Below are 11183 nucleotides of genomic sequence, written 5' to 3' on the forward strand. Positions count from 1 at the left end.
GACCCATTTTGTGAAGTAGTCGATTGCAACGACCACAAACTTTCTCTGCCCACTTGCTGGGGGGAACGGCCCCAGAACGTCCATTCCCCACACCGCAAGGGTTATCGGGCTTAGAATCGGGACCAGTGATGATGCGGGGAGATGGTCAATCGTAGCGAACTTCTGACATTTTTGCACTTCCTTACAAGCTCTGATGCATCTTTTCTGAGAGTGGGCCAGTAGTATCCTCTCCGGAGTACTTTGTGCGGTAGGGCTTTTTCGCCCAGGAGCTCTCCGCATATATGCCTTCATGAACTTCCCTGAGTGAGCGAGCTGCTTCACTTTGCCCTGGGCTTTTTAGATAGGGCCACGAATATGATCTTTTGTACAGCTCGTCTTTGTGTAGAATGAATCGGGCGGATTGTAGGATAATCTTTTAGGACTCTTTCTTGTCTTCGGGCAGTATCCCGTGTTTCAGGTATTTGCCGATGTCGTCCATCCATGAGGGTCCTTGATCGATTTGCAAAACTGTTTCTTCTTGTAGACACCCTCATGTTGCTACGCTTTAAAAAGCAAAAGGTTTGATTGGTTTATTAAATTCTAAGTCAGTCTCTTTGCATTAGGTCATGCATTCTTGTGTTTTAGGGTAAATTTCATCTTATTTCAAGTGTTCCAGTGTTGATACGCAATCCCGAAGGTTTTCAGGGGGTTCCATTAGTCTCCCGATGTTTATATCTTGTGTTTCCAATCAAGTGTGAAAACATGCTATTTTTAGAATTTCTCATGGCTTTCGCCATTTTTATCATTTTCCACATCTTAGGGGTATTTTGGACATTTTCAATGTATCCCAAATTATCCCGAAAGTTTGGCTGAGAAATCATGAATGATTTTGAGTATTTTTGAAAATCTGTTATTTTTAGAATTTCTCAGGGTTTCTATCTTTCTTGAAAATTTTGTGGTCTAAGGGCATTTTGAGCATTTCCAGGGAGTTCCAAATGATCCCGTTTGACGGCATCGACCATATGAAATGAACTTCAATACTTTCTATTTTTGAAAATTTCCCACATCTACTTGCCATTTTTAACTTTACCCTTAAGGGGCATTCCGGTTTGATGGCATTTTGGTGACTTTTTCATACGTGTTGATCAAACGAGGTCATTTTGGTCAAAAAAGATTTTTTCAAGGGGGGAGAGAGGTTTGGTCATGTGTGTGGGACCCACGCATGTTCCCAACACATGGTGTGGACCTGCTCTCAACTCTTTAATTCGACGACAATGGTTGGGGGGCCACTATTTTATGTTTAAAGTGAATTACCTCACGTATAAAGAAAGACTTAACATGCTCAGCTCGCTAAAATGACCATAACGTTTTAACCACTTCTCTAAACAATTCGTACTTGTACTTGTCGGAAATATCTCGAGAAGGGCTATAACTTTCTAGTTTAAAACGTTTCGTGATTCTTTCACGAAATAAGTAAAAAATGAGCTTTAAAATCAGGCAGTGCCATTTGGATGGGAAATTTAGTCTACTAAAATTGTCGTAACTCTTTAACCGATGGGCCAAATTTAAAGTATAAATATGCGTTGGAAAGATCTTGTAAAGGGCTACAACTTTGGAGTTTACAACTTTTCGTGATTCTTCCGCTAAATAGGTCAAAAAGGAGCTTTAACATTGGAAAGTATTTTTTGGACAGGAATCACCATGATATCTTGTATTCTTTTTATTTTATTTTGGAAACTACAATATTTAGAAATGCAAAATAGAATGCCTTGGTCATTAAGATAGCCTCTTGCATTCAATATAGAAAGATGAACAATTAAGAAACAAGGAGGAAAAGCAAGCCAATAGAGAGAATTAGAAAGAAAGCTAAAATGACAACTCTCACGTGGGAAATTGCTATTCTTGCTTTTTGCCCTAGCTTTCTCTACATATATGGATCAAGCCAACCTTTGTATCTTTGGAATTTCATCCAGCTGTTCCTCTCTCCCATAAAAAATTCGTCTACCCCTTTTTGTGGAGGAATTAGCCATATTTCTTCGAACTCTAGTGAAGGAAACCCATCTCCTTCATCTTCTCTTGGTCATTATTCGAAGCGGTTCATCTCTTCTGGCGATTCTGGTTTTCTACTACGTATTAAAAGGCTTTTCAAAGCAAATATCTTGGATCAAAAGCCATAGAGACTTTGGATAATGTTTGAAGGTTGGTACCCTAACTCTTTTAGAATAAGAGTTGGAAGTATGCGTAGGGTTAAGATTTTAGAATTTTACATGTAATCATCAAGCATATGAATGAATTTTCTTGTGAAATTTTAGTATGTTATAGAAGGATCTAATATATGATATTACCTATTTTTTTGGCTGAAGAAAAATTAGTTTTGCTAATTAAAATTGATGGTTAAAACCCACTTTTCAAAGTAAGTATTGTAAAACTCCAAGTTTTTCTGAATTTTTTGATTCCTGAGTAAAATATATATTAAAAAATGATTTAAAATTAAAATTTCCAGCAAGGTTTGACATGTTTTGTTAGCTTTGTAATCTTTCAAAAATTACCTAGAAAAGGGTTTCTTTCTGAAAGATTAAATCCAAAGTATGTCAAAAGACGTCCAAAATTGCTAAAGCTTTGTTTCCAGTAGTGTTTTAAGGTATTAAGCCTACACAAAAAATTTCAAGAATTTTCGGCTTAACTTGGTATTTTAATAAATTACTTGTGAATTGTTTTTATTACTAAAAAGAGTAAAATACCTTGAAAATTTTCAAAATTTTTCAGGAATCAATTTCATATATGTCTTAGAAGATTTGTGTTTTAGAATTTAGAAATATCAGTTGTTTTCATGGATTTATAGTCAAAACATTGATTTGCTCATGGTGATGATTTTTTATATTAAAAACACTAATTTTTGAGATTTTTCTCTTGTAATGGATTAATAATCTTATTAGAATGTTCCAGTAAAATTTTGGTTGTTTTTAAAGGTGTTTTGATACCTATTATTCATTAATATCGGTAAATTGATAGAGAAAATAATTGATTTTCAACTCAAGGTGATGATTCTGATGAAAAAGAAATTTTTCGAGGCTGAAATTTGGTAATAAAATACATAGGTCTTTCCTTGACATACCATGAATTTTTTATAATATTTGGATATTATTAGATAATTTTCTTTTCAAATCAGCCTGATCTTGATTAATTTGTAAAAAATAGTAAATCACAGTAAAAATGTCTAAAATTTCTACTGTAAATTACTACTGCTATGAGAATGTTTCAGTACTATTTTGGATCGACTTGCACTATATTTAGTATAGGTTGCTTTGGAACATCGATAAATTGCCTAAATTGATAAAAATCATTAAAAATTAACTATATTTCTTAAAATCCTGAAAAATTCAGAACATCAATATTTTCCAGAACCATCATAATCCTTAAGTTACTGAAGTAAAAATTCCCAAAAATCACTGAGAGTCTTCATAACTTGCTGTTTTGGTCAAAATCTTAGCCTACGTGAATTTACCCTTAGAGCCTTAGAATGCCCTGATTTCTAGGTGATAGGGACCCCTAAAATAAGAAAATTACCAACTTAATAAATTGGGTTGGCCAAACCCACATGCAAAATGATTCTGGAACCGTTGGATCACGGTCCCACCTCGTAGGAACCTTTAGAGCCCCTTTAGGAAAACTTATGTCACGATTGAGTCCTAAGTTCTAGGAAGTTCTAGAGTTAGGAGTGTGGCAAGCCTCATCACATCTGGTTGCTATAATTAGTAACTAAGCTTTAGATTAGGTTTCACGTAGTTAATCCTCTTTCCCTATAGGACATGCCTAGTTAACCTAGGATGTAGGGCCCACCTGTATTAGTCTAGGGAGTATCTTGCATTTAGATAGGATCATATAGCATCTTAGATGGAGTCTTAAGATAATAAAACTTAATCAACTTGAATTAATTAATCTCTCATAAACTGTTGAAACAGTGAGTCCAGCTTAGATCGGTGTCCTAGATGAGTTAGGCATATGTAGTTTAGTTTAGGTCACCGAACTACGTCGACCTTGATCCAAGTGAAGCTTGGGTACGTAGGCCACTTGTATGACACTCCAAGCTCAGGTCGACCTTACACACACTTCGGTAGGATTTTAGGGTTGTATTTTATTTCTTGATTATTTTAGAACCCTAAATTAACTAAAACAAATCAAATAAATCATCTAGGATTCCCTCAAATTAGATTTTAGGAGAACTTTCACTTAGATTTAATCAAAGTAAATTAATAGAATAAAAAAATGCATCTATGAACCACATTGAAATTAGATCATTTATGGTGCATACCCAGTAGATCACATCAAGAGAGTTTAAATGAGCATTTTATAATAAATTTAAGTGAGTTAATCTTTGGAATTGAAGACCGGATTACCAGACGAGAATGGTGCATATAGTGGTAATCTATCATACCTTCCATTCACGTAATCAGGTAATGGATCTAGACTTCTAGGATCACAGATCATTGCAGTGTCACTTATGGGTCCTAGGTCCCTTAGCTAGGTGGCGACTCTGGTCATTCTCTTTTACGTGAAATTCGAATTTCTTTAGTGATCCCAAGTTCACAGAAAAGATGATTTATATTAATAATCAATAGCACACGCTGCTCTCGTAGGTACGAGAGACCAAGAGAGAGGCGGGTCACCCCCCTCGCGGGATTGGGTCCCACAGACTGGCGACTCTGCTGGGGACCACCTAACTTCATTATAATTTCAAAGGATAACTTATTTGAATTTAATTTATTAGGCTCATAAAAACTCTTTCTTCTATGCTTGTGTTGCTCTTTGATAGACTTATTTGTATGCTAAAATTTATTTTCTTATCACATTACACTGCAGACTAAATCTAACAAAACTTGAAGGCATCATAGATTTCGGAAACTTGTTTGCACACACTATCATCACTTCATCCAAATCCTTACATATCACATACACACACGTCCTATTTAGGCACACAGAGTGTTATGTAGCATGATGGTCTGGGAGGTCATGACCTAGTTACTCTTGTGTTAGGGAAACATTCTATCCTTAGCACAATACCTTCATGATGCGTAAACAGATCCGCTAATTCACGTACTGCTACCCGGACACCGGTAGAGTACATTGAACACGGATTCGCACTAAGGGAACTCTTGGCCTTACCCCTAGATTACCACACACTTGCATGTTGTACGAACACATGTGCATCACGTGTGTGAGCCTAGACTAGGATGCCTTACCCATTTGTGTCTAGATTAGGCCGTAGTCCATCTTCCAGTGACTACGATCGGTTCTAGGTACACGAACAAGTCATGAATTGAGATCCTCTCTCGACTCCGCTAGATTAGGATTAGGTTGTGATGCCTTTAGGTAACACCAGATAAAATGTAAGAAGATAAAAAACTTTTCCTTTGAGATTAGGATAGAAATCTCATCTTTCCCAACATCTCATAGGTTAGTCTCTTCTTGATTTATCCTTCAAAATCAATCATGAGCGATCTCGCCAAATCATTCGATCATAAATTTTGATCTTTCTCCTAACGAATCCCATCATCTTTAAGTCTAATAAATTCCTGCTCATTCAATTTCATAATTCTCAAATTCTATAAATTCCTTCTCTCATTTAGTCATGTCATTCTCTATCATTATATTTCATCATTCTTAGTCTTAGGCAATCCCAGTCATTAGCCTAGGCTAAGAAAATTCATTTCTTAGGGTATCTAGTCTTTCTCATAGATAGTCACCTCATTGTCATCCATTTGGTCTTCGTTTTGTGATTCTTTGTCTAGGTCTCATTCTGTGCATCACTTGGTACTCATTTTCCTATTATTAAAGGTCATGTGTCCTGTAGCTTAGGGTTTCCATTAGACATTTCATTTATCTAGGATAGGATTTCCATCTTCAGTCATTTAGCCTAGGTCATCTTTCTCGTAGAATCATTGCATCCCTAGTTTAAGGTCAATCCCTTCTTACTCTAAAGGCAACCCTTTTTACGATCATCTGCTAAGCTCTTCAAAGTTCATTGTGATAGTCCTTAAACTAGGGGCATCCCCGTGAACCGACCATGTCATCTTTATCATGTCTCAGTCATTTAGGATTCATTCTATCACTACATATTTACTCCATAATCATTTTCAATCATTGAGAGATAACACTCCATGAATGTCAAGCTCATATACTATTTTTATTATTTCCATATCAGGATTGTTCACCACTGAGAATCCAGGAAAGTTCCTTGGGTTTGAATCTATTCTCAGTTAGTGAGGAAGTTAATTCCCCATTTTCTTCGAAAGCATCACCATCTCCTCTTTCCATACTCATGGTGGATTCTATGAAAAATTCCTAGCTCTCTTGCATCATGGAAGCCTTGACCCTGCTTGTCCAACAGATGAAGGAACTGAAGGAAGAAAACCAATCCATCAAGGCTCAACTGACTGAGAAATTTGGTCCAACCATTGTCGCTTCTAAGGGCAAAGGTCCTAACTTCCCCTTGGCATCTGAGTATTCCTAAAATTCAATGGTTATGGGTTCTGAAGAACTGATTGTGAATCTCACTAGACAAGTGGTCGCCCTGGCGTCTGAGGTTCATCAAATGAAGTAGCAAATGCAGACGAATTATTCCCAATCTCAAGACTCCGACCACCACGATAATAGAGCACAAAGTGTTGTTATGTGGAACTCAGCCAGACATAGTTCAAAAGAACCTCTCAGGCCTCTAACTCATTGTAAGCCCAAGGGAACATCCCTCTCTTGTTTTGATGATCAACAAACCCAAATTGATGGTAGTTAGTGATTGAGAAATTAAATAACCGCAAGTGCACGGATCGTGTAAATACGGGTCGAACTCAAGGAAGAGAAATCTAGTTGTCAATCCTATTCTTATACTGATTAGAATACTAGCTATGATATAATGTTGCCTGGAATGGACTCAGGATTTCCGTGGACTTAGACCTCGGAGCCAACACTATATATAAGCGTATATTCTATTCAATCTAAGAATCAAATTCAACTAAGATCTTTTTTATTTAAAATCCTAATTTAAGCAAAGTGTACCAAATTTTAATGATCTCTATTAACTACTTATCTAATTTAATTAGAAAACTTGGTTGCTTACCCAATCTAAAGACATTAAAATCAACCGATGTGTTTCCAAAAGATAATTTCATTAATCCATTTCTACAATTAATTAGAGCGTTGCTAGTGGCAAGGAACAGCCTACCAAGGATGATAGGAATTTGATCCTTGATATTAGCAACAGGCTCGGTATCTAACACAACAAAATCTACGGGAAATAAAAAATCACCTACTTTAACTAACACATCCTCAACCATCCCTTTGGGTGTTTTAATTGATCTATCCTCCAATTGAAGAGTGATGGTGGTTGGTTTGAGGTCTCCTAATCCTAGTTGCTTAAATACAGGAAAAGGCAAGAGATTTACACTTGCACCCAAATCCAAAAGAGCATGTTCAATATTTGTGTTACCAATAGTGCAAGAAATAGTAGGACATTCTGGATCCTTATACTTAGCCACCATTTGTTGAGACAAGATGGAACTTATATTTGCGGCCAAGAAAGCTTTCTTGGGCACATTAGTTGTGCGCTTTTGTGTGCACAAATCTTTCAACACTTTAGCATAAGTAGGAACCTGAGAAATCGCATCTAATAAAGGAATGTTAATTTGCACTTGTTTAAACACATTTAAAATTTTATCCATGGCATCCACCTTCTTATTATTAGTAAGTCTCCTTGGAAAAGGAGCTTTAGGAATGAAATCTCGTGCAGGGGGAAGTTACCTCTTCTGTACTTACCTGTTTGGGTTCCGCAATCGAACCTGTTGGAGGGGAGTCTTTTCTTACCTCTTTGGATGTATCTTGGATATCCATAGAATGTTTAGATCTAACTTCCTCCTTGTGGTAATCTCTACCACTCCTTAAAGCATATACGACATTACATTCGTTGGAGGGCTCTTGCGGCGGCAAAATTGGTTGAATGGCATTAACTGATTTGGCGGTACCTGTTGATTCACATTCATATTCACGTTCCTTGGATTAGGAACGGGTTGACTTGGCATCTTCCCCTTTTCCCTCTCATGCAACGCCATGGCAAGTTGGGAGATTTGCTTCTCCATGTTGTGTTGGCTTGTCATGAAAGTGCTAGTGAGAAGTTCTATGCTTTTTTCTAAGGAAGCTATGCGTGCCGACTCTCCTTGTTTTTGAAAATTCGGTGGTTGCTGATTTGAAACATTATTAATCATGGGGTTTTAAAAAGTCGGAGGGGAAGGGGATGGCCGAACAAAAGTGGGAGGGAAGGTGGGCCTAGGTTGGCCGAATTGGCCTTGGCCTTGGAAATTAGATGGCCCACTTTGACTCCATGAAAAGTTGGGATGATTTCTCCATCCCGGATTATAAGTGCTAGGATAAGGATTATTAGCATAAAGAGAACTCACATTCTCATTAGAATTACCAAATTTAGCAAGAGTTGAACATTCTTCCATGACATGGTCCGTGGCTTGACACCAATTACACATGGGAACATTATGTGCAATTTGATTGACTTGTGAGGGTCCTTTGACAACTATTGCTTCTAGCCTTTTGATTAAGCTATCAAGATGAGCCTCTTTTGCCACGGCACCCTCTATTAGAAATCTCTTACTTGAAGTGGCTCTCTCACCGTGTTGAGTGGATTCCCACTCTCTTGTTTTTTCTGCCAAATCAAGTAAGAAGTTCCATGCCGCGGCCTCATCCGTGAAAGATGTAAAACCGTTAGGACACATGATTCAATAAGTTGCTTTGTTTGGTAATCTATGCCCTCATAAACAATTTGGCATAAGTGCCACAAATCAATTCCATGGTGAGGACACTCTTGGAGTAGGTCTTTGAACCTCTCCATAAACTTAGAAAATGACTCTAATGGCTTTTGTTTGAATTGTAAAATATCGTTCCTAAGCTTATTAGTTTTATGTAATGGAAAAAAAAATTTAGGAAAGCGACGGCGAACTCCTCCCAAGTGGTGATGGAGTTCGTTGGTAAGCCATAGAGCCACTTCTTGGCTCCATCCTTGAGTGAAAACGTAATAAACCGCAACTTTACCGCATCATCGGTAAGTTGTTGCAACTTAATCAAAGCACATACATCTTCAAACTCACGCAAAAATAAATAAGCATCCTCCGAAGGGAGGCCATGAAAACGAGGAAGCAAAGAAATAAATTGTGATTTTAGCTCAAAATTATTGCCCTGCGCAATCGGCAATCGAATGCAAGAAGGTTGCGCGGTTCGGGCCGGATAGAAGCGATCGTGCAAACTCTTGGGCGGCTCTTGTTCTTCCGCCATGACTACTTGATTTGGATTTGGTTCGATGTCTTCCGCCGTCTCTAACCTGTTAGTTCTTTCTAATCGATTGGCCGGGTTCCGCACCCAACCTGCACTCATAAACACAAATAAACCAAGTAAGAGAGATGGATAAGCAAGCAACCAAAATTATAACTAAACTAAAAATAACTACTAATCTAACACTTCGAATAATTAAGATTCTAATGCAACTCTCTTCCCCGGCAGCGGTGCCAAAAACTTGATTGAGAAATTAAATAACCGTAAGTGCACAGATCGTGTAAATACGGGTCGAACTCAAGGAAGAGAAATCTAGTTGTCAATCCTATTCTTATACTGATTAGAATACTAGCTATGATATAATGTTGCCTAGAATGGACTCAGGATTTCCGTGGACTTAGACCTCGGAGCCAACACTATATATAAGCGTATATTCTATTCAATCTAAGAATCAAATTCAACTAAGATCTTTTTGATTTAAAATCCTAATTTAGGCAAAGTGTACCAAATTTTAATGATCTCTATTAACTACTTATCTAATTTAATTAGAAAACTAAATTCTAAGGGCTTAAGTAAATTGGAAAATTGCAAAAGTAATTTGGAATAATGTAAAAACCTTAATTCAATATAAGAGAATACTTAGGGTTAGAATCCACCATGGGTTTGGATAAAATTGATTAATTAAAACAATCATTTGAATTAGATTGAAAATCCAACTAAACAGTCAATAAATAATAAGATCTAAAAGATGTAATTATTTATGAGTATTTAATCAAATTAACCCTCTAATTTATATTAATTATATAGAATTTAATCTTTGTACAAATCTCAATCATCCATACGAAAGGGGAAAGCCAATGGCATGGATGATTGGGATTTGTACAAAAACAAAACCCTACATAATTTGTTATATAATCTACTTGTTTTAATTACTTCTCTTTCTCTTTCCCCATGGCTTCATCTAAACCCTAAGTATAGTGGGTTTAGCTACTCATGGAGAAGAGGAAAGAAACACAGAAAATAGAGAGGGGAGTTGGAATTGCCATTAAATAAACAAAGAAAGCTCTACTTTAATTGAATTTGAAACAAAAATACATTGAACTAATTCTTAGAAGAAAGAACAAAAATAAAAGAACACTTAGTCTTTTCGCAATGATTGAATCCTTGACCGAGAGATATGACGGTGCCGAAACATAAACTTGAAGAAGAATAATGTTGAACCAAATTTCCAAGTGGGAGAGATCTTTGTTGATGAAAATTCCAAGTATTACAAACTAGAGAACCAAAAAATATGAAAGAGTGAGAGAGCTTGAGAGTGGTAGAGAAGTAGAGAGAGGAGAGCATGGGAGAGCAAGAGATTAAAGAGAGAGTAGAGAGAATGTGTAGAGAGGCAAAAGGGAGAGAAGTAGATAGAGATAGAGCAATAGCCGAACTCCACTGTGGGAGAAAAGAAGAATGCCAAAGAAAATCTTAAGAGAATAAGAGAGAGCCTTTTGTCATCCTTTGATTGCAATATATAGAGGAAATCTCCTTCTATTTTCAGCTCCAAAGAAGTTCACAAAAATAAGAAACTTGGCATCTTTGTATTTTTTCACCTTTCACCTTGTCTTTGTAATTTCAGCAACTTTCACCTTGGGTGTGCAATGGTTTCATCAACTTGTAACAACAACTTTGGCAACATTTTCTTTTTGACGTGGGAATAAGAGGCAAGGGCTACTGTTTTCTTCCATGGTGTTATATAATATATTGAAGCAAGTGAGGACAAAGTAGCAATTGGGTCCCACTTTCTACTGCATATGTATGCAATACACTTAAATAGAAGTTACTTTTTTTTTCAATTCAAATACGTGGAAGTGGCTGCTATATAGAGAACGAAT

At 36.8% G+C, this 11183-nt stretch overlaps 1 non-coding gene across 1 annotated transcript; it reads left to right on the forward strand.

Annotated features, from left to right (window-relative positions):
* The first annotated feature begins 8822 nt into the window (after positions 1-8822).
* Positions 8823-8929, forward strand: LOC143862776 (small nucleolar RNA R71). The gene has a single exon (XR_013240486.1). It is a non-coding gene; the product is annotated as a small nucleolar RNA R71 (small nucleolar RNA).
* Positions 8930-11183: the final 2254 nt, after the last annotated feature.

This window comes from Tasmannia lanceolata, unplaced genomic scaffold (genome assembly GCF_043159265.1).
Source record: "Tasmannia lanceolata isolate RefF3 unplaced genomic scaffold, GAP_Taslan_0.1 ptg000037l, whole genome shotgun sequence".
Lineage (NCBI taxonomy): Eukaryota > Viridiplantae > Streptophyta > Magnoliopsida > Canellales > Winteraceae > Tasmannia > Tasmannia lanceolata.